This window comes from Zeus faber, assembly GCF_960531495.2.
Source record: "Zeus faber genome assembly, chromosome: 4".
NCBI lineage: Eukaryota > Metazoa > Chordata > Actinopteri > Zeiformes > Zeidae > Zeus > Zeus faber.
Window position 1 is genome coordinate 25,891,335 of NC_137191.1, and position 19,840 is coordinate 25,911,174.

The 19,840-nt window shown below is 49.3% G+C and overlaps 1 pseudogene across 1 annotated transcript in view; it reads right to left on the reverse strand.

The window, feature by feature from the left end:
* Nucleotides 1-225: 225 nt before the first annotated feature.
* Nucleotides 226-19,840, reverse strand: part of LOC307229234 (phospholipid phosphatase-related protein type 5-like) — a 68,145-nt pseudogene continuing 48,530 nt past the window's right edge. Inside the window, exons 3-7 of the transcript in view lie at nt 5,469-5,589; nt 4,334-4,584; nt 3,418-3,594; nt 2,031-2,158; nt 226-334 (exon numbers count right to left, since the gene is read on the reverse strand). The product of the transcript in view is annotated as a phospholipid phosphatase-related protein type 5-like (transcript). The remainder of the gene's footprint in view (nt 335-2,030; nt 2,159-3,417; nt 3,595-4,333; nt 4,585-5,468; nt 5,590-19,840) is intronic.

The following is a 19,840-nucleotide window of genomic DNA, read 5'->3' on the forward strand; positions in this document are numbered from 1 at the left end:
GTGGTAGAAGCAAACAGGAGGACGGAGGACGAGGGATGGGGCTCCCTCCCTGGTTGGTCCTGAGCTGAGGAGATTGTCCAGGTTCCCGGATTGGCGGTGGATAGCATTGTTTCCTGTACCCACTGCCGTTGGGGTGGCTTCACACCTGGGTGGACTTCACTCGACGGAGAGGGGGCCGTCCCCCGGGGTGGGCTGGGCAGGGGACCAGGTGCTCATAGGGCAGGTCTAGACTGCGCTGGTTAGGCAACGCCGTGAGGGGAGGAGCACATCGGGAGGGGTGGGGGACGGGATTGGCTGATGGTCATGTGATCTCAGAGTACGGTAACCCTGGAGCCTAAAGGGATAGATAGATAGATAGATAGATAGATAGATAGATAGATAGATAGATAGATAGATAGATAGATAGATAGATAGATAGATAGATAGATAGATAGATAGATAGATAGATAGATAGATAGATAGATAGATAGATATGTAGGTAGGTGGTATGTAGGTAGGTAGATGGGTAGGTGGTATGTAGGTAGGTATGTAGGTCATAGGTAGGAAGGTGGTAGGAAGGTAGGTAGATGGGTAGATGGTAGGTAGGTAGGTGGTTGGTAAGTAGGTGGTGGGTAGATGGTAGGTAGGTAGGTGGTAGGTAAGTAGGTGGTAGGAAGGTAGGTAGATGGGTAGGTGGTAGGTGGGTAGGTAGGTATGTAGGTAGGTAGATGGGTAGGTGGTAGGTAGGTAGGTGGTAAGTATGTAGGTAGGTAGGTGGTAGGTAAGTAGGTGGTAGGAAGGTAGGTATATGGGTAGGTGGGTAGGTTGGTAGATGGGTAGGTAGGTAGGTATGTAGGTAGGTAGATGGGTAGGTGGTAGGTAGGTAGGTATGTAGGGAGGTAGGTAGGTGGTAGGTAGGTCATAGGTAGGAAGGTGGTAGGAAGGTAGGTAAATGGGTAGATGGTAGGTAGGTAGGTGGTAAGTATGTAGGTAGGTAGGTGGTAGGTAAGTAGGTGGTAGGAAGGTAGGTAGATGGGTAGGTGGTAGGTGGGTAGGTAGGTAGATGGGTAGGTAGGTAGGTATGTAGGTAGGTAGATGGGTAGGTGGTAGGTAGGTAGGTGGTAGGTAGGTCATAGGTAGGAAGGTGGTAGGAAGGTAGGTAGATGGGTAGGTGGTAGGTAGATAGGTGGTAAGTATGTAGTTAAGTAGGTGGTAGGTAGGTAGGTGGTAGGTATGTAGGTAGATCGGTAGGTGGTAGGTAGGTAGGTAGGAGGTATGTAGGTTGGTGGTAGGTATGTAGTAAGGTCATAGGTAGGTAGATGGGTAGGTGGGTAGGTAGGTGGGTGGTTTGGTAGGTAGGTGGTAGGAAGGAATGTAGGTAGGTAGGTGGTAGGTAGGTCATAGGTAGGAAGGTAGGTAGATGGATAGGTGGGTAGGTAGGTGGGTGGTTTGGTAGGTAGGTAGGTGGTAGGTATGTAGGTAGATCGGTAGGTGGTAGGTAGGTAGGTAGGAGGTATGTAGGTTGGTGGTAGGTATGTAGTAAGGTCATAGGTAGGTAGATGGGTAGGTGGGTAGGTAGGTGGGTGGTTTGGTAGGTAGGTGGTAGGAAGGAATGTAGGTAGGTAGGTGGTAGGTAGGTCATAGGTAGGAAGGTAGGTAGATGGATAGGTGGGTAGGTAGGTGGGTGGTTTGGTTGGTGGTAAAGTAGGTGGTAGGTAGGTAGGTTGTTGGTAGGTAGGTAGGTTGGTGTTTAGGTAGATGGGTAGGTGGTCGGTAGATGGAGCAAAAGAGAGTAAAGGGGACAATGGAAAGTAAGTTGGATTATACTGTATGAAGAAATAAAAAGACAAGGCCATGAATAAGTTAGAGAATGTCAAAGTAACCATAGAAATAGTGCAAACGACATCGAACACCATGTTGGGAAACAACAGGAGATCGATCAAGAAAATGTCCCCAAACAGGACACAAATGGCAACAGTAACAGAGCCGCTTTAGCCCTCTCTCCCCACCTTCGCTCCCTCCCCACGCCCCTTACCTGGAGGCCACTTAACTTTTCGAGTGGACTCTCCACGCGGGGCAGGCTGACCAGGGGCAGGCCCAGGACGGGTTCCGGGCACTGGGGGGGCAGCGGGGGCATGGCTATCTGGGTCTGCTGGAAGTTGTTGATCACACACGACACCTGGTGGGTGGAAAACGGAGGAAACAGATTGTTCTTGTACACTGCGCGGCCCTGGCACGCTGAACACAGACGGAATCGGCATGTGTTGGTGTCTCTTTCCACAGTTCAAAATAAAAAGAAAACTATCCATATTTTTTAAATCTGCAAGTTATGTTTCCTTATCATTCGCAGCGTTTTTTTGCCGCGCTTTTGTTGACCCCCAAAGTGGACAATACGTAATCTACACCAAATATTGCCAACAGTACAATCCAGGACATGGAGGCTCAAATCCAAATGGACCTCCTTATCACCGATGGTTGCATTGGAGCTTGTAAACAACACTGCTAATACCAATAGCAAATAAAAGTTAATAATTTGCCATAAAATGTCCCCATAGATCACTCTCTGATCTATGACCTGGGAGACACTGACAACGGGACATCTAGAAAGAGGAAGAAAGAGAGAGAGAGAGAGAGAGAGACTGGAGGTTGAAAATAGAAAAAATAAAAAAGGCGGTGGAAGAGAAGGAAAGACAGATCAGTCAGATGAATCATAGCTGGCGTTCAAAAAGGGAGGCGCCACAGAGAGCAGATCTGATCCGTGAGGTTTGTCGGGAAGAGGAGGTTTAGGGGAGCTCAGGCCTGGCACGGTGCGAAAACAAACACCACTATTTGGTTGTGGTTTATTGGGGGATTTGCTGTAACCCACTGCCATCACTGTACAGTACATCAACCAATCTGAGGGTGTAGAAGTATACTCGGCAACTTCCATCTCTTCTTCTATGGCCTACAGCTCTTTTCCCCCTTCATCCCTCCTCTTACTCGGTTCTCTCTTTCCTCACCTTTCAGCCTCCGTTGTCTCTCGGTTCTCGCTTCATCCCTACTACGTCTTTAAAGCCTGAAAAGTGGCGTTAGTCACTGCTGAAGAGAGGATCTATCAACAAGAAGACCCTGCTGCTTCTTATGTTTTGCCAACCCATTCTCCTCCAATTTCTACTAACCTTCTTCCTTCCTTCCTTCCTTCCTTCCTTCCTTTCAATCATGCCTGCACCCAGCTGCTAGAATCAATCAATCATCATCATCCAACTCTATTACTATAACCTCCCTCACTTCCATTTCTTATTCTGTCCTTCCCTTCCTCTTTCCTTCCATCCTACTTCCACCCTCCGAAGCAAAAACAATTTGCCTACCTTCTTTGCCCAATTCTTCCACCATATGCCCATCTTCCTGTCTCTTCCATCCATCCATCCATCCATCCATCCATCTATTTTGTCCTCCTACCAGGAAGGCAGCGATGGCTCCTCCAGTCAGGTATCCAGCCAGCACGTCGTTCCAGTGGTTTCTGTGTTCGGTGACTCTCACCACGCCGACCAGCACCGCCAGCGACAGCAGCACCAAGCACAGGGTGGGCTTGGTCAGCCGGGTGCCCTTGGTCCGGAACACCAGGGTCACGTACATCTGGAACAGGCACACAGAGTGAATTAGCGAACGACAAAAAACCTTCTCTTACTCACCCACCTGTCTCGGTTCCCACTACGGTGTAGAGTATAGTAGGACAGGTCCGCCATTTTTCAATCCAAGCCTTACTCAAATGTTGGCTCCCATCTTTATGACTATTCATAGAACAACCTCACTGACCACTTTACTGTTGAGAAAACTTACCACTCTGCTGCAACTTCTCAGTGTGCTGCAGTCCAACAGAGACAAACTTTTAAATCCCATTTTCAAAGACGGAAACTCACAATATTTACATATATAACATAAATGATATATGTAATTGCGGCATTTCTCCCACTGGACTACATTTAAGCACAGTGAGAAGTTTCAGCAGAGTGGTATGTTTCTCAAGGGCCTGGGTTGATAATGTATATAAACATGGATGTCATGAGATAACCTTGCATCCTGAAGCAACAGTGGAGGCTTGGGAGGGGTTTACACCATGCGGACCAGAGTTGTTTAAACAGTTCTGCCACCAGCCAGGAGAGGGCCACAGCGAGACTTCCAAATACCCTCAGCTAGAGACAAAGTCCTTAATTACGACCAATGTTTAGACCAGGGCTGCATGAAGCCTCTGTCTTGTTACAATCAATGGCACTTATGATTTCCTGCATCATATGACCATGTTTGCTGCTACGCGATATCTGATTCTTTCTATTTAATTATCAAATTAGTTGAGAGTTGGGCAGAAAGTTCCTACCACCGTGTAGACGGCCGAGTAGAAGCTGAGCGCTGCATCCTTGGAGGGGAAGGACTTGCGTGCCGATGCCACCAGGTAGGGGTTTCCTGTGCACGCCCGGCGCTCAATGATGTACTGCATGGGAGACTGGCAGCCCAGCGCCGTGTAGTTGGGCCTGCAGGCGGTCAGGAAGTGAGGCGTCTGGTTACCCGTCACCACCTGGCCCGCGTTGGCGAAGATGGTGGTGGTAAAGAGGCCGAAGGAGTAGACCCCTGCGAGAGAGATGCAGCGACTCACATGAGCACATTATGCCGTCCGCAAAAACGGCGACGGGCTGGTTTGCCGCAAAATGGGGCAATTTGCAGTATCGTGAAACATAACAACTGATGCATTTCCTCATCACAAGACATCTTGCAAACAGTTCAGAACCGCTGCTAGAGCTCTTATTTTTCTCTTCAAAACGGGAGATGAGAGACACCAATGGAAACCCTTTTTTTCAGGGAACAAAATAAATGCTTTTGCAAAAAACCCAACAACAACAACTCATAGGGGCTTTAAGTGAACGACTGAGTGAGGGAGGAAAACGTGTTTGGAAAGACAGCGAAAAAAGATTTTCGCTTGGATTCCAAATCGGCTCACCTCAAAGTAAATTCACATTTTCCCACTCTTGAAATATTCTCCATCTTTACTTCTTCTTTTACAACATTTAGCCTACGTGAATTACATTTATTCTTCATATTTTCTTTATTTATTTCTTGTATTTTTAATCAGTTTGTCAGCAAATCTTAATTGTTCTGATACTGCTGTCTTGAGCAGGTTGTTCTTGAAAATCAAACTACATTTATAAATTAAGCCTTTCTGTTCATTTCTTTCATTTTTACAGCTTAAATACAAAACTATAATTGAGAGGTAACATTTTGAGAATACAGGACTGTGCCGAAAGACGTTAAGTCAAATAATGCAAAATAAAAAGCAGTGCATAGATGAGTTTCTCAAAGGACTGGGAGCAAAGCTTTGTGCACAGCCTTTTGATTGGTCTACAAATTAGGAGTGTAACAAGCTGAAAGGTTGAAGGCCTGGAATCTGAATCTTGTTCTGTTTGGGTCCAAAGAGGAAAAAAGTTAAACAAAGAGCAATGATCTACAGGGAAACTTACCGAGGAACCGCACAATCCTGCGAAGGAGCGGGTTGAAGTAGCAGCAGTCAGCGGTCACTATAGTCTTCTCCTGAGCCCCCTCTGATTTGACGAAAAAACTGGTCACCTCCCCTATCAGGATCTAACATCGAGAAGGAGAGAGAAAGGGAGAGTAAATGTTAGGAGCAAGAAAAAGTAAGCGATTAAGGAAGAAGACAGAGGGAGATAGATAGACTTGGGTGTAAGACAGCGAGAGATAGAGAGAGCAGGGCAGAGAAAGGAAAACCAAGCAGAAGACTAAGACCAAGATTAAAAATGTCAAGATTAAAATTAAAAGTTTCTAAAAGCGTTTCTGTTTAATTAGAATTTGTGCACCACGAAAATATTGACACTAGCCACTTTGACGACATTCTTTTGAGGCAAATGTGCCACAACATTTTGCTAACTACAGTTCTGGCCTAAATTCATGCCGACTAAGTCCTTCCCAACCCCACCACCTCCCCCTCAGCACAGCATGGGTTCATGGACCAAATGAACGTCTCTATTAACCTTGTTTTTTCTGCCTCCACTTTTTCTCTCTGCCATTGATGTTTTATCACTAGCCAGACATGCAGTGCCAAACATAAATGGATTCTACCCTTGCCTACGTGTAGAACACGTTCAGTAGAACTTGAACCATGAATGTACCGTGGCCATAACACAAGACCGTGTATCAGCTGTCACAAACCTCCTGTGGATACTTGAACGCGCCTTGACACAGAAGGAAAGCGTCAAATCAGCAGCACTTTGATCTCTTCTGATGTTGTTTGAAATTGATTAACACCACTTGCTTTCCTTAACACCACTTTGCCCTGAATACTGAACCTGCCAGATGAGGACCTGACAGATGCGTGGATAGATGTAGGTTACATGCTCATGCAATATGCATGGCCCCGAGCCAAAGAGCGTGGGACGATGCTAATGCGTTAAAGCTCACCCCGAACCATGTGACGGATGAATCTTGGGATGAGGCCCGCGCAGTCACAAGAATAACAACCACTGACGGGTAGTTCAGTGAGAGTTGGGGTGGCTGGGGATGACTGTCAGCATGCATGGATGTTAATCTTGTGTTCCTCGGAGGGCACGGCGGTCCGGTATCCGGAGGTGTCTGAGAGATGATTGGTGTGTTTCTTTCTTTCTTTCTTTCTTTCTTTCTTTCTTTCTTTCTAGACTTGACTTCCTTCATTTAACACTACAAACCTGGAACAATCTTGCACAAAAATCTTCCAATGAGCGTATTAAGATCAAAAGGCTGAGGTTTAGAGTTTAGAGTTTAGGGACTGCTCTTTTGAGATGCAAGGTTTATTATATGTCTAACATTTATGGCATTTCTGATTGGACGAGGGATATATTAGTCCTTAGATGATGAAAGAAGCATTGGACTGAGTTAGATATACAGTACATAACCGATCAGCCACAACATTAAAACCACCTAATGTTGTGTAGGACCCCCTCGTTCCGCCAAAACAGCTCTGATCCGTCATGGACTCCACAAGACCTCTGAAGGTGTCCTGTGGTATCTGGCACCAAGTAGTTAGCAGCAGATCCTTTATGTCCTGTAGGTTGGGAGGTGGGGCCCCCATGGATCGGGCTTGTTGTTCAGCACATCCTACAGATGCTTGATCGGATTGAGATCAGGGGAATTGGGAGGCCAAGTCAACACCTTGAACTCTTTGTCATGTTCCTCAAGCCATTCCTTAACATTTTTTCCAGTGTGGTAGGGCGCACTATCTTGCTGAAAGAGGCCACTGCCATCAGGGAATACAGTTGCCATCAAGGGGTGTACTTGGTCTGCAACAATGTCAAGGTTGGTGGTACTTGTCAAAGTAACATCCACATAAATGTCAGGACCCAAGGTTTCTCAGCAGAACATTGCCCAGAGCATCACACTGCCTCCACCAGCTTTTCTTCCCATAGTGCATCCTGTTGCCATCTGTTCCCCAGGCAAACAATGCACAGGCACCTGTCCATCCTGTAAAAGAAAACATGTTTCATCAGATGAAGCCACCTTCTTCAATTGCTCCATGGTCTAGTTCCGAGGCCCACATGACCATTGTAGGATTTTTTGGCAGTGGACAGGTGTCAGCATGTGCACTCTGACTGATCTGCAGCTACGCAACCCCATACACAGCAAGCTGCAATGCACTGTGTTCTGTCACCTTTCAACAAAGCCAACATCAACTTTTTCAGCAATTTCTGCTTCAGTAGCTCTACTGTGGGATTGACCAGACGGGCGAGCCTTCGCTCCTCATGCCAATCATGAGCCTTGAGCGCTATTACCATGTTGTCGGTTCACCGGTTGTTCTTCCTTGGATCACTTTTGGTAGGTACAAACCACTGCCTACTGGGAACACCCCACTCAAGACCTGCCCATTTTTCCTGCTTCCAACACATCTACAACAACTTTAAGAACTGACTGTTCACTTGCTGCCTAATATATGCCATTGGTATACGTATATAGCTGATTGGTATACAAAAATCAGGACACACCACAATTCCTGCCCCTGCAATACATAGTAGCCGAAAGAGCTTTAAAGATTTCTAGCGTTGTTTGTTTCCTATTGTAAACATGGCCTGGGGTTTCCTCCTCCTAGAGCGATAGCAAATAAGTTTAACTTACACTAAATGCTTAGTGACACAAGCTTCTCATGGAAGGCAGCAGCATTCGCACAGCTTGCACAAATTATTCAATAAACCCTTGGGTTACTTTTATAGTAAAGAAAATAACAGAAAAAAGGGCACATTTGCTGTTATCTCCATGAAATATAAAAATAACTCAATGTGTCCAAACTAGTACTATAATCCTGAGACAGATGCAGCTTCAAGCCACCTAGCTACAATGAGCCAGCAGCCAAGCATAAAATGTGTAAACAAAGACGTCTGAATGGTCATATTAGACACAAGGAAACACCATGACAACAGGAGCATAATGACGTATGATGTAATGACGCATCGTGCACCCAGAACTTGAGATTTCTAAGATTAGTTTTAACCCCTTTGAAGACCCCTAGGGAGAGAGCTTAACAATTTCTTACACGTAGCATCTAAACATGTAGGCGAAGCTGTAAAATCTGCTAGTTAAGCATTCCTGCGGTGAGGATGAAATGTTTGTCCTTTTGTGACCTTCTGATGCTATGATAGAATAGAATATAGAATATCTCTTAATTGTCATCGTACAAGCAGGATACAGCAAAATGTATCCTCTGCATTAGAACCATCCTTTACCCAGGAGCAGTGGGCCGCCATAGCACAGTATTGTTGCCAGTGCCTTGGTCAGGGGCACCAGCAGGAGTATAAATCCTAACATACATATCTTTTGATGGTGGGAGGAAACCAGAGCACCTGGAGGAATCCCACACTAACACAGGGAGAATGTGCAAACTCTACAAAGAGAGGACCCAGGACATCCTTGCTGTGAGGCAACAGTGCCAACCACTGAACCACCATGCCGCCTCCACTCAGCCTCAAACGCTGCTCCCGCCGCTCTGCTGCCGCCTCACAATTCAAATCACTGACATGTATAGAATGGGCATGCGTGTCTATGTATTTGTGCTTGTGTATGGTACAAAAGTCTACATTTCTGTGTATCGATGTGGGTCAAAAACTGCTGTTCACTTTACCTAAATGACCCGCCACCCAAGGCCTGCTGTTAACCATGAACTCTTTCAACAGCAATTCTCCTTACATGGACATCCACCTGAGTAGCTAGTGAAGCACACTGAGCAGCTACGCACACGGGCAATTCACCTGTATGTAACTCTACTCTGGGTAGCCAGAGAGGGAGGCATTCCTTGTAACCATCTATAAGGAAAAGGGTAAAAAAATCCATCAGTTGCAACAGTGGAGGTTCCACCGGGCTGCTGTAGGTGATGGAAAAGCAGATGCTACAGAGACAAAACTACAACATCATCAGAGGCATAGTGCTGCTGGACTCAACTCCAGGAGTAGCTGCACTTGATCACCTGTCTGGTAAGGTCTTGTACAACCTGGACAACTACAGTACTAAAATAAGTGCTATAGAAATAGACCTACAGCATACTGTAGGCCTGGTGATATCAGACCCGAGAACCTGAAGGTGGCCGCTTGTGACTCAACATCCAGCCAAAGCTCTGTCGAGACGGGCTCTGGAGCTTTGAGGAGGAGTAGATAAACAAAAGTAAACAAGATTCAGGACGCGTTCAACCACGGATGATCCACCTACCCCACTTAGAAATGCGACAGCTGTGACAGAACATGAGGGTTGCCCAATGGGTCTTTATAACCAAAAAAGACACATCCTTAAAAGAAGAGGTGCCCTTCTTCATCTCAGCAGACAACCAACAAGTATGCACATACAGACACTAAATCCTATACACATACTTGCTTGTGTAGGTTTGTTAATAAAAAAAGTCTGATGAAATAATAAAAGCCTGATGGTACATGCGCCATAGACGCCTGGTTAAACACTAAGTTGAGGCGTTTATTTTTGCTGAAATATTAATTTCTGTCCTTGCAACACATCTCTGGAGCAGTCATAAAACCTCCAAGCTTGTATTTTATTTGTCCAAAGCAACTGGTAAACATACAACATTCTTCTTGAGTATTCCTAAAAAGCTGAATTTAGAGTTTTGAATCGGAATAGCAAGAAAACATATTTTCCCATGCAAAACAACTGTCTTCGCAACAGTTTTGTCAGGTGCTTTTTATTGAAGTTCCTTCCTTTGTTAAAGATATTGACAAAATCTGGTCTGTATTTTAGTTCCACTCAAGATTCAGGACATGTCTCTGAGAACAATTTGGTTTCTCCATTACCTATATTTTACAAGAACCGCATTATTTTGTTAGACAATGGATGTATAACAACAGGGAGGCACAGCGGTGGAAGGGGAAGTTTGAAATATTTTGAAGTTAAGGAAATATTGTAATACAACTTCGCTCTCAGTCGAGACAGAACATTACATTCAGCTTCAAAGTTGCCCTTCCTCATACTGACAACGGAGACCGGGAACTAAATTTGCATTATGGATACGGCTGCCATGTTGAGTCAATTGTTCATGGCCTGATTGCTGAATACGTTATCTAGCTTTTCAGAGTGAACTAATCTACATCAGTGTTTGACGCCATCCAGTGTTGGGACGCCATCCAGTGGGTGTACGCTACACTGGTTTTGTGTGTTCATTGATATGTTTAGATCTTTGCTATCACTGTAAATGTCTTTAATGCTGTTCACACTCAAAGATTATTTCCAAATGCAATATGAAAAAATAAAAAATGTAACCCTATGATGTTTATGAATTCATTTCTCTACTAAAATAGTGATTTTCATCTCAGGGACAGCAATTTTTTTAAATGTGCTGTCATTTTCTTTGTGCCTAATCTGTTTTTTGAAAAGATGCTGACTGAGTTCCAGGGCCGAATTGAGATGAAAAAATGGCCCCGGACTTCTTTACCCAGACCAGATCACAACAACCAGCCTGTGGATACTTCACCACCCCCGCCCCATTGATGTTCATACAAACACACCAGCCCTTGATACCACCACTTATAAGCAGGTACTGACTGTACATATTTGTACTTCTAAAGTACAATTAAACGCTACATATTTAAATGAACGAACAAACTTTAAATAATGTCCAAAACTTAACAAAAATTAAGTACTGCACATATTTTGACCTGCTGCTAAGGTACAGACCATTACTCCTGGGTCTGGGTATTGCTGGTCCATAAACAATAAAATTATATTTTAAAATGATATATTGATGGCAGCACGGTAGCATTTCCAACAGGCCTTGAATGCAGCGGTGCTACCTTTGAAAAAAATCCCTCGCAACTTGGAAAAACAAATGCTGTTGCACATTGCCAACAGTGCTGCTCCTGCTTGTACTCGCAAACACATCACCTATCTTCATGCAAGTTGTAGCATCAGCTTGAAGTGACTTCATTTTTTATCTCAAGCCTTTTCAGGGTCGCCTTTAATCTTTTTACTCCGATTTTTTTCCATTCTGATCAACTTGGTTATGAATCCACCTGTTCAAGCGCTCCTGTTGACTGCTGGGATTTGGGGGTGGGGGTTGGGATGAGAGGGATGTGCATGGTCGGCCCCTTTGATTTTCAGGGCTGGTGCATAATCAAAGTGGGCCGGCGACGCCTCTCACTGATCTCTCTCGCTCTTGTTTTTGTATAATGGGTCACTCAGGTGGCCCACAGAGCGACCAGCCCACCGGGATTTGTTCCAGTGCTCCCACTGGCCTGTCCGACTATGTTGGGTTCCCTTGTTTTGTTTTGATGTTAATTAAGAAACCATTTCCATTATTCCAATCTGGTATAGTGAGAATAGATGGGCAGAAGTAGAACTACAGTGGTCCATTACCCTGTGAAAGGTTGAGCTCTAACTTTTCTGTATTCTGGATGTTGTTTTATTGCCTTTATGGAATATCTGTTAGGCCACAGCCTCCCAGCACCACTAGAGGCGGCTCTTGACCCATCCGCGGCTCCTCCCTTAGGCCAACTTCACACACCTGGGACTAATTACCTTCATCACCCACACAGTATTTATTCTCCAGCTCCCCAGTCACTCATTGCCAGACCGTCAACTAGCTTACCCAAGTTGTACTGCTACTGGCCTAGCTCCTAGCTCCTAGCTCCTAGCACTTCTTCCAAGTTCTTAGTTTATGTCTCCTTGTTTCTTCTTCCCCTAACCTGCTTGTCTCCTCTCGTCGACCAAGTCTGTCCGTCCCTTTCCATCCAGCCCGGTTAACCTGCTTGTCTCCTCTCGTCTACCAAGTCTGTCCGTCCCTCTCCATCCAGCCCGGTTCCCCGTCTCTCCACCCGGATCCTGGACCCCTCCTTCTCAGTCATCATCATCCCTGCGTTTGGGTCCCTCTTAGCTCCGGTCGTAACACTATGGTCTGGCCAAAAAACATGGACCCAGCCGACACAGAGGAGGAGTGTTGCTTGGTCAACAGGACCAGGCCCTCCGGGATATAGCGGACCACCTCCAGACCATCTCGGCGGCCGCCAGCAGCCTGCAGATTCCGCCGGCTCCTCCGGCTCCCGTGGCCCCCCCTGCTCCTCCGGCCCTCCCTCCACCATGGCTCCCAGTGCCCCCCTTTTCCCCCGTGAGCCCCATGTTCCAGCTCCAGGGCCTTACTACGGCGAGTTCGGCACCTGCCGAGCCTTCCTAGTGCAGTGCACGGTGGTTTTCCAGCAGCAGCCATCGTCGTACACCTCCGACGGCGCCCGCATGGCATTCCTCATCTCCTGCCTGAGAGGGGCGGCTCTCGGCTGGGGTTCTGCAGTTTGGGATCAGGGGGGCCTCGAGAGTCTCTCCTATGATCTGTTCACCCGCGAATTGAGGAGAATCTTCGATCACCCAGTTTGCGGCAAGGAGGCCGCCAGAAGACCAACTGGGAGATACTGTGATCCACCTGGACAACCAGCTACGGGAGCGCTGGCGCGAGGGGCGGGGGGGTGGTGAGACTACGATAAGGCACGGGCGCCCCCGATGTCCCCCGACTCACTCCGATGCCGAGCCCATGCAACTCGGTCGCGCCCGGATCTACCCCGAGGAGTGAGCCCGCCGCATACAGATCGGCGCCTGTCTGTATTGTGGCTGGCTGGGACACCGGAGAGGGGAGAGGACGACTCCTCAGTAGGGTTACGTTCCGGTCGTCCAGCTCCAACCCTCTCTCCCGTCCTCTGCTCCCGGCTACCCTCTCGTGGGGGGGTATAACGCTCTCTTCCTCCGCTCTCATAGATGACGGATGAGAGTTATCTCAACCTGGGACTAGCACGCCAGCTAGGGCTGACACCCGTCCCTCTCCTCACACCGCTTGAGGTCAAAGGGCTGACCGGGTCACTTCTGACCCGGATTACCCACCAGACGGCCCCCTTCGAGCTGCTACTCTCCAGCAACCACCATAAGTAAGTAAGTAAGTAAGTAAGTAAGTAAGTAAGTAAGTAAGTAAATAAGTAAGTAAGTAAAAATGTATTTATATAGCACCTTTCCAACAATAAATGCAACTCAAAGTTCTGTACAACAGAGCATTAGAAAGTAAAAGATTGAACCAATAATGAAACTCAAAAACATTAATCAGAGAATAAAAGATTAAAATCAAGCCATTAATCATATACAATCAAGCCATTAATCATAAGAATTAGAAGATTCAAAATCCAAAACATTAATCATAAGAAGATTAAAAACAAGCCAAAGCACAGTTTCCGCAGTCGGTGTCTACTAATTTAGACACCTAAAGATTTGGGCCTATACATATATTTTAAAACAACAAACTGTCCCTCAGTCTGTGTATAGTCTCCTTCATTGGAATATCAGCTGACCTCGGCCGTCTCTCCACAGCTGCGACACAAGGTGATGACACACGTTGGGGAAAAACAACTAGAGTACCATAGAGATACAAAGTGCTGATAAAACAAAAGTCTAGGTAGGCCTACTAGGTACAGTAGGTACAGCAATAAAACAGTAGGTACAGCCAATAGGAAATAGCAGTGCAGTGGAAATAGCAGTGCAGGAGAGCTCTAGTTGTAGGCTAGAGTGAATAGATGCGTTTTTAGTTTTCTTTTAAAGATGGCAAACAAGCCGGCTTTCCTAATATCTATAGGTCGTGCATTCCAAAGCTTTGGAGCACAAGTTTCGAAGGCTGCACTCCCGAATCTCTTCTGTGTATTACTTGGTGCTTCTAACAGGCCAGCAGTAGATGATCGTAGCTCTCTTGGGGGCACATAGTTAGTAAGGGAGTTGGTGATGTATTCTGGTCCTTGCCCATTTAGAGCTTTATGTATGAGGAGAAGGACCTTAAAGTCTACTCTAGATGTAACTGGAAGCCAGTGTAAGGCAGCCAGGACTGGGGTGATGTGTTCTCTCTTCTTAGTTGTAGTTAGTAGTCGGGCAGCTGAGTTTTGGATGAACTGAAGCCTTTCAGTCGTGACTTTGGGAAGGCCAGTGAGAAGTGCATTACAGTAGTCAAGCCGGCTTGATACAAAGGTGTGAATCAGGTTTTCAGCATTGTTTTGGTTTATGAAAGGTCTTACTCTTGCTATATTTCTAAGGTGAAAAAATGAAACTTTCGTCACATTGTTAATATGGGACTTGAAGCTTAGGTCGGAGTCTAGAATGACACCCAAACTTAGGTTTGACCCAGGGTGCCAGCTTCCCTAGCTTTATATGTAGCATGTCCCTTTTTTTGGGGGGGGGGGGGGGGGGGGCAATCAGAAGGATTTCAGTTTTGTTTTCATTTAGCTTCAGGAAGCTATTGCTCATCCACTTATTTATCGCTAGAAGACAGTTTGTGATGGACTGTATAGCTACAGTGTCATTTGGTTCTGCTGAGATGTATAGCTGTGTGTCATCGGCATAGCTATGGAAGCATACATTGTGCCCTCTAATGGTGTGCCCAATTGGCAGCATGTATAGTGAGAAAAGCAAAGGGCCAAGGCAACTTCCTTGCGCCACTCCGAAGCTGCTGTCATGTTTCTCTGATACAGGGGGGAGTTTCGGATAGCTGGTGGGGGCTGGCCGAGGGGCTGGGTTTGCTGAGGGGTTTCAGGGGGAGGGTAGAAGGTTTGGTCGTGGGGGGGGTGATGGACAATGATGGGGGTGGGGGGCTGGGCGGGAAGGGCCTGTCCAGGAAGGCGAGGCCAGCAAATTGCGATAAAAATCCTGATGATGGCAAGGTGGTCTCCGCAAGGGGCGAGGCACTTGGCAGCTCGGTGGTCCCGCTAGCTGTGGTGCGCTGGGGAGGGCAGCCAGTAGGCAGGTAGTCTCGTTGCCAGCTGCAGCATCCTGTGGCGAGATGGTCTCTGGCTTCGGGGGGATCTGGCCACTAGCTGTGACCTTCAGCTGCGGGGTGGTCTGTCCACTATCTGTGACCTTCAGCTGCGGGGTGGTCTGTCCGCTAGTTGTGGCCTTCAGTGGGGTGATCTGGTCACCAGCTGTGGCGTCCGGCTGCGGGGTGGTCTGGTCACCAGCTGTGGCGTCCGGCTGCGGGGTGGTCTGGTCACCAGCTGTGGCCTCCAGCAGGGTGGTCTGATCACCAGCTGTGGCGTCCGGCTGCGGGGTGGTCTGGTCACCAGCTGTGGCGTCCGGCTGCGGGGTGGTCTGGTAACCAGCTGTGGCGTCCGGCGGCGGGGTAATGTGGTCACCAGCTGTGGCATCCGGCGGCGGGGTGGTCTGGTCACCAGCTGTGGCCGGCGGCGAGGTGGTCTGGTCACCAGCTGTGGCGTCTGGCAAAGGGGTGGTCTGGTCACCAGCTGTGGCATCCGGCTGCGGGGTGGTCTGGCATCCGGCTGCGGGGTGGTCTGATCACCAGCTGTGGCGTCCGGCTGTGGGGTGGTCTGGTCACCAGCTGTGGCGTCCGGCTGCGGGGTGGTCTGGTAACCAGCTGTGGTTTGACAGCGGCAACCTTTTTTCTAAATTTTTGTTCCACGGCGGTCCCCGGCAGCTGTCCATTACTATCAGTTTGTAGTGTTACTTGCTGTCTTGTGTTGCCACGTCGCTTATCTTGGGCTGTTTCATGGCTGCTAGTCAGCGAAGGCCATCCAGTCGCTGAGCTAATCTCAGGTTGCGAGGGACCCTTGCATGTGTTAGCTTCATGAATTTCAGGAATTTTAATTGTCATCGGAGGCTTTCTCCGGTAAGCAGCCTCGTTATCTTGCTTGTAAGTTGTTTTGCTTGGCAGAGTGAGACCAGCTGTGTTGTGGGACGGGCAAGGCCTGGTAGAAATGTCTAGCTTAGCAGTACTCACGTTAGCTCGGTTGACTGAATCCTTCAGAGTTAATACTGTTGTTTCAAGTACAGCAACCTTCTGTAGGAGTCCACAGCATTCTTTGCAAGGTGGCATAATTCTTCAAAGTTTCGCCGAGACTTGGCTTCCTCAGTGACGGTAAGTCCTCTCAGTAAGTCGTCTCTCTGTGTGTTTTGCAGGGGTAGCAGTGTGGGGTAGCAGTGTCCATACACCACAATGTAGCTGGCGCTGGTAATAATCCTTTATAAAATAAGTGTCCAGCTGTAAGATAGAGCCACTGTTTCTTCTTTAAGTGTTGCAGTAGGAAAAAAGGTGCTGAGACTGGTGAAAATAGAAACAAAGCACAGAGCAAAGCAGAGAGCAGAGAGCAAGGTAAAACAAGTCTGCTCCGTACGAAGGACACCCAGAACCAGGGCGTTCTGGGGTACCCTTGGCTCCCCACCCACAACCCCCAGATGGACTGGCGCTCGGGTAGTGTGAGGGCCTGGAGCACGCAGTGCCACGCCCACTGCCTCCGCTCGGCTTCTACCCCGGACGCGCCGCCGGCGGTCCCCGAGAGCCCCGACATGTCCTCTGTTCCTTTGGTGGGGCCAGATAGACCTGGCCCTGGCCCCTGTTTTCAGCAAGCAGGGCGCGCTGTCCCTACCACCTCATCGCCCCTATGACTGCACAATCAACCTCCTGCCAGGCCCCCCCCCTCCCCTGCAGTCGCCTGTATAACCTCTCTCGGCCTGGACAGGAGTCCATGGAGACCTACATCCGTGACTCTCTTTCCGCCGGAATCATTCGCCCCTCGTCATCTCCACTGGGGTTCTTCTTTGTCGCCAATAAGGACAAGACCCTCCGTCCCTGCATTGACTTCAGGGGACTCAAAAATATCACAGGCAAGAACAAGTATTCCTTGCCTCTGATGGACTCAGTCTTCGTTCCCATCCGGGGTGCCACCCACTTCACCAAACTTGACCTCCGCAACGCCTACCACCTGGTCCGCATCCGCGACGGGGACGAATGGAAGACTGCCTTCAACATCCCGCTCGGACACATTGAATATCTGGTAATGCCTTTCAGTCGGTCAAATGCCCCAGTGGTCTTCCAGGCCCTGATTAACAATGTCCTCCGGGACATGCTCAATTTGTTTGTCTTTGTGTACCTTGACGACATCCTGATCTTTTCTCAATCAATCTCCAACCACGTGAGACACGTACGCCTGGTGCTGCAGTGGCTCCTGGAGAACCGTCTGTTCGTCAAGGCCGAGAAGTGTGTCTTTCATGTTCCGTCCGTTTCCTTCCTAGGACTCATCATTGGCCGAGGGAGGCTGGGGATGGACCCCAAAAAGGTGGCCGTCCTGACGGAGTGGCCAACCCCAAACAATAGGAAGCAACTCCAACGCTTCCTCAGATTTGCAAACTTCTACCGGCACTTCATCCGAAACTTCAGCCGTATCGCCGCTCCCCTCTCAGCCCTTACCTTCACCGCAGTAGGTTTCAAATGGACCCCCGCGGCCGAGGCCGCATTCCTCGACCTCAAAAGTCACTTTTCGTCGGCCCCGGTCTTGGCCCAGTCCGACGCCAACCTCCAGTTCGTGGTAGAGGTGGACGCTTCGGACACGGGGGTAGGAGTGGTACTGTCTCAGCGCTTTCCAACCGACGGTAAGCCATCCCTGCGCCTTTCTCTCCTGCAGGCTCACCCCACCAGAATGCAACTATGACGTGGGCAACCGGGAACTCCTAGCCCTCAAACTAGCCCTGGAGGAGTGGGGCCACTGGCTGGAGGGAGCCAACCACCCCTTCGTCGTCTGGACAGATCATAAGAACCTGGCCTATATCCAGGTTGCCGTTGTTCTTTGGCCGGTTTAACTTCTCTCTATCCTCCCGCCCAGGCACCAAGAACACCAAGCCTGATGCCTTGTCCCGCATATTCAGGGCAGAGAAGAATGCTGGGGATCCAGAACCCATCCTTCCACCCCCTTGCCTTGCCGCCACGCTCACCTGGGAAATCGAGTCTCTTGTCACCTGAGCCCAGGAACACTAGCCCGAACCAGATACCGGACCCACCTGACCGCCTGTTTGTCCCTGATACCGCACGCCCCCAGGTTCTGCAGTGGGCCCATGCCTCCCGCCTCAGCTGCCATCCCTGGACCACCCGCACCCTGGCCTTCGTCCAACAGCGCTTCTGGTGGCCGACCCTGCTCCCTGACACCCGGTCCTTCCTCTCCACCTGTCCCCCCTGCGCCCGGTCCAAGACCTCCACCCGACCCTGCTCCGGCCTCCTCCGCCCCCTACCCATCCCAACTTGTCCTTGGTCCCACATCGTCCTGGACTTTGTCACGGGTCTCCCACCATCTCGGGGCAACACTACCATCCTCACAGTGGTGGACTGCTTTTCTAAAGCGGCTCGGTGGCACGGTGGCGCAGTGCATTGCACTGCTGCCTCACAGCAAGAAGGTCCTGTGTTCGATTCCCGCCTGGGGCGCTGTTGGCACCGTGCTCCGGCGGGTTATCTCCCAAATAGGAGCCTTTCTGTGTGGAGTTTGCATGTTCTCCCCGTGCTCACATAGGGTTTCCTCCACCTCACGTCAGTAAGGACCCCCCTCAAAAACATGCACCCATCATCATCTGACCAGCGATGGACAATTATCACCTGGTCCCCGGGCGCTTCCACATATGCTGCCCACTGCTCCTGGCTGTGCCCCCGGAGGAAGGACAAGCCAGGACGGGTCAAAAGCAGAGAATCCATTTCACCGGCCACCATTGAAAGCATGTGCATGTGTGTGTGTGTGCAAGCATGTGTTGTAGTGTGGTGTGTTGCGTGACTAATAAAGACTGTTTCTTTCTTCTTTCTTCTCACTTCCTTGCCCTGCCCAAACTACCATCAGCAAGGGAGACCGCAGACCTGCTCGTGGCCGAGGTGTTCCGCCGCCACGTCATCCCGGCAGACGTGTCGGACAGAGGTCCCCAGTTCACCTCTCTGGTCTGGCGCGCCTTCTGCTTTGCCCTGGTGGCACAGGTCAGTCTCTCCTCCGGTTTCCACCCCCAGACCAACAGCCAGATGGAGTGGGAAAACCAGGAGGTGGAGGCCATGCTCTGCTGCCTAACAACCACCAACCCACCCCTCCTCCTGGAGCGACCAGCTGCCGTGGGCCAAATACGCCCACAACACCGTGGTCATCGCCTCCTCCGGCCTGTCGTCCTTCTACTGCTCTCTGGGCTACCAGCCCCCACTGTTCCCTGCCCAGGAGGCTGAGATCGCCGTACTCTCCGTCCAGGCCCACATCTGTCGCTGCCAGAGGACGTGGAAGCGGGCCCGCTCTGCCCTACTCCAGGTATCCGCCAGGACCCAGCAGCAGGCGAACCGGCACCGTGCTCCCACACCCACGTACGTCCCTGGACAGATGGTAAGGCTCTCCACCAAGGACTTGCCCCTCAAGGTGGACTCCCTAAAACTCACTCCCCGGTATGTTGGTCCCTTTTCCATTGTATCCATGATCAACCCCTGTGCCTTACATCTCCGCCTCCCTCCCTCCCTCCCTCCGTGTCAACCCAACCTTTCATGTGCCCTGCTTAAGCCGGTGGTCTCCAGCCCCTGCTGGATGTGCGGCGCCGGGAGACGGACCTT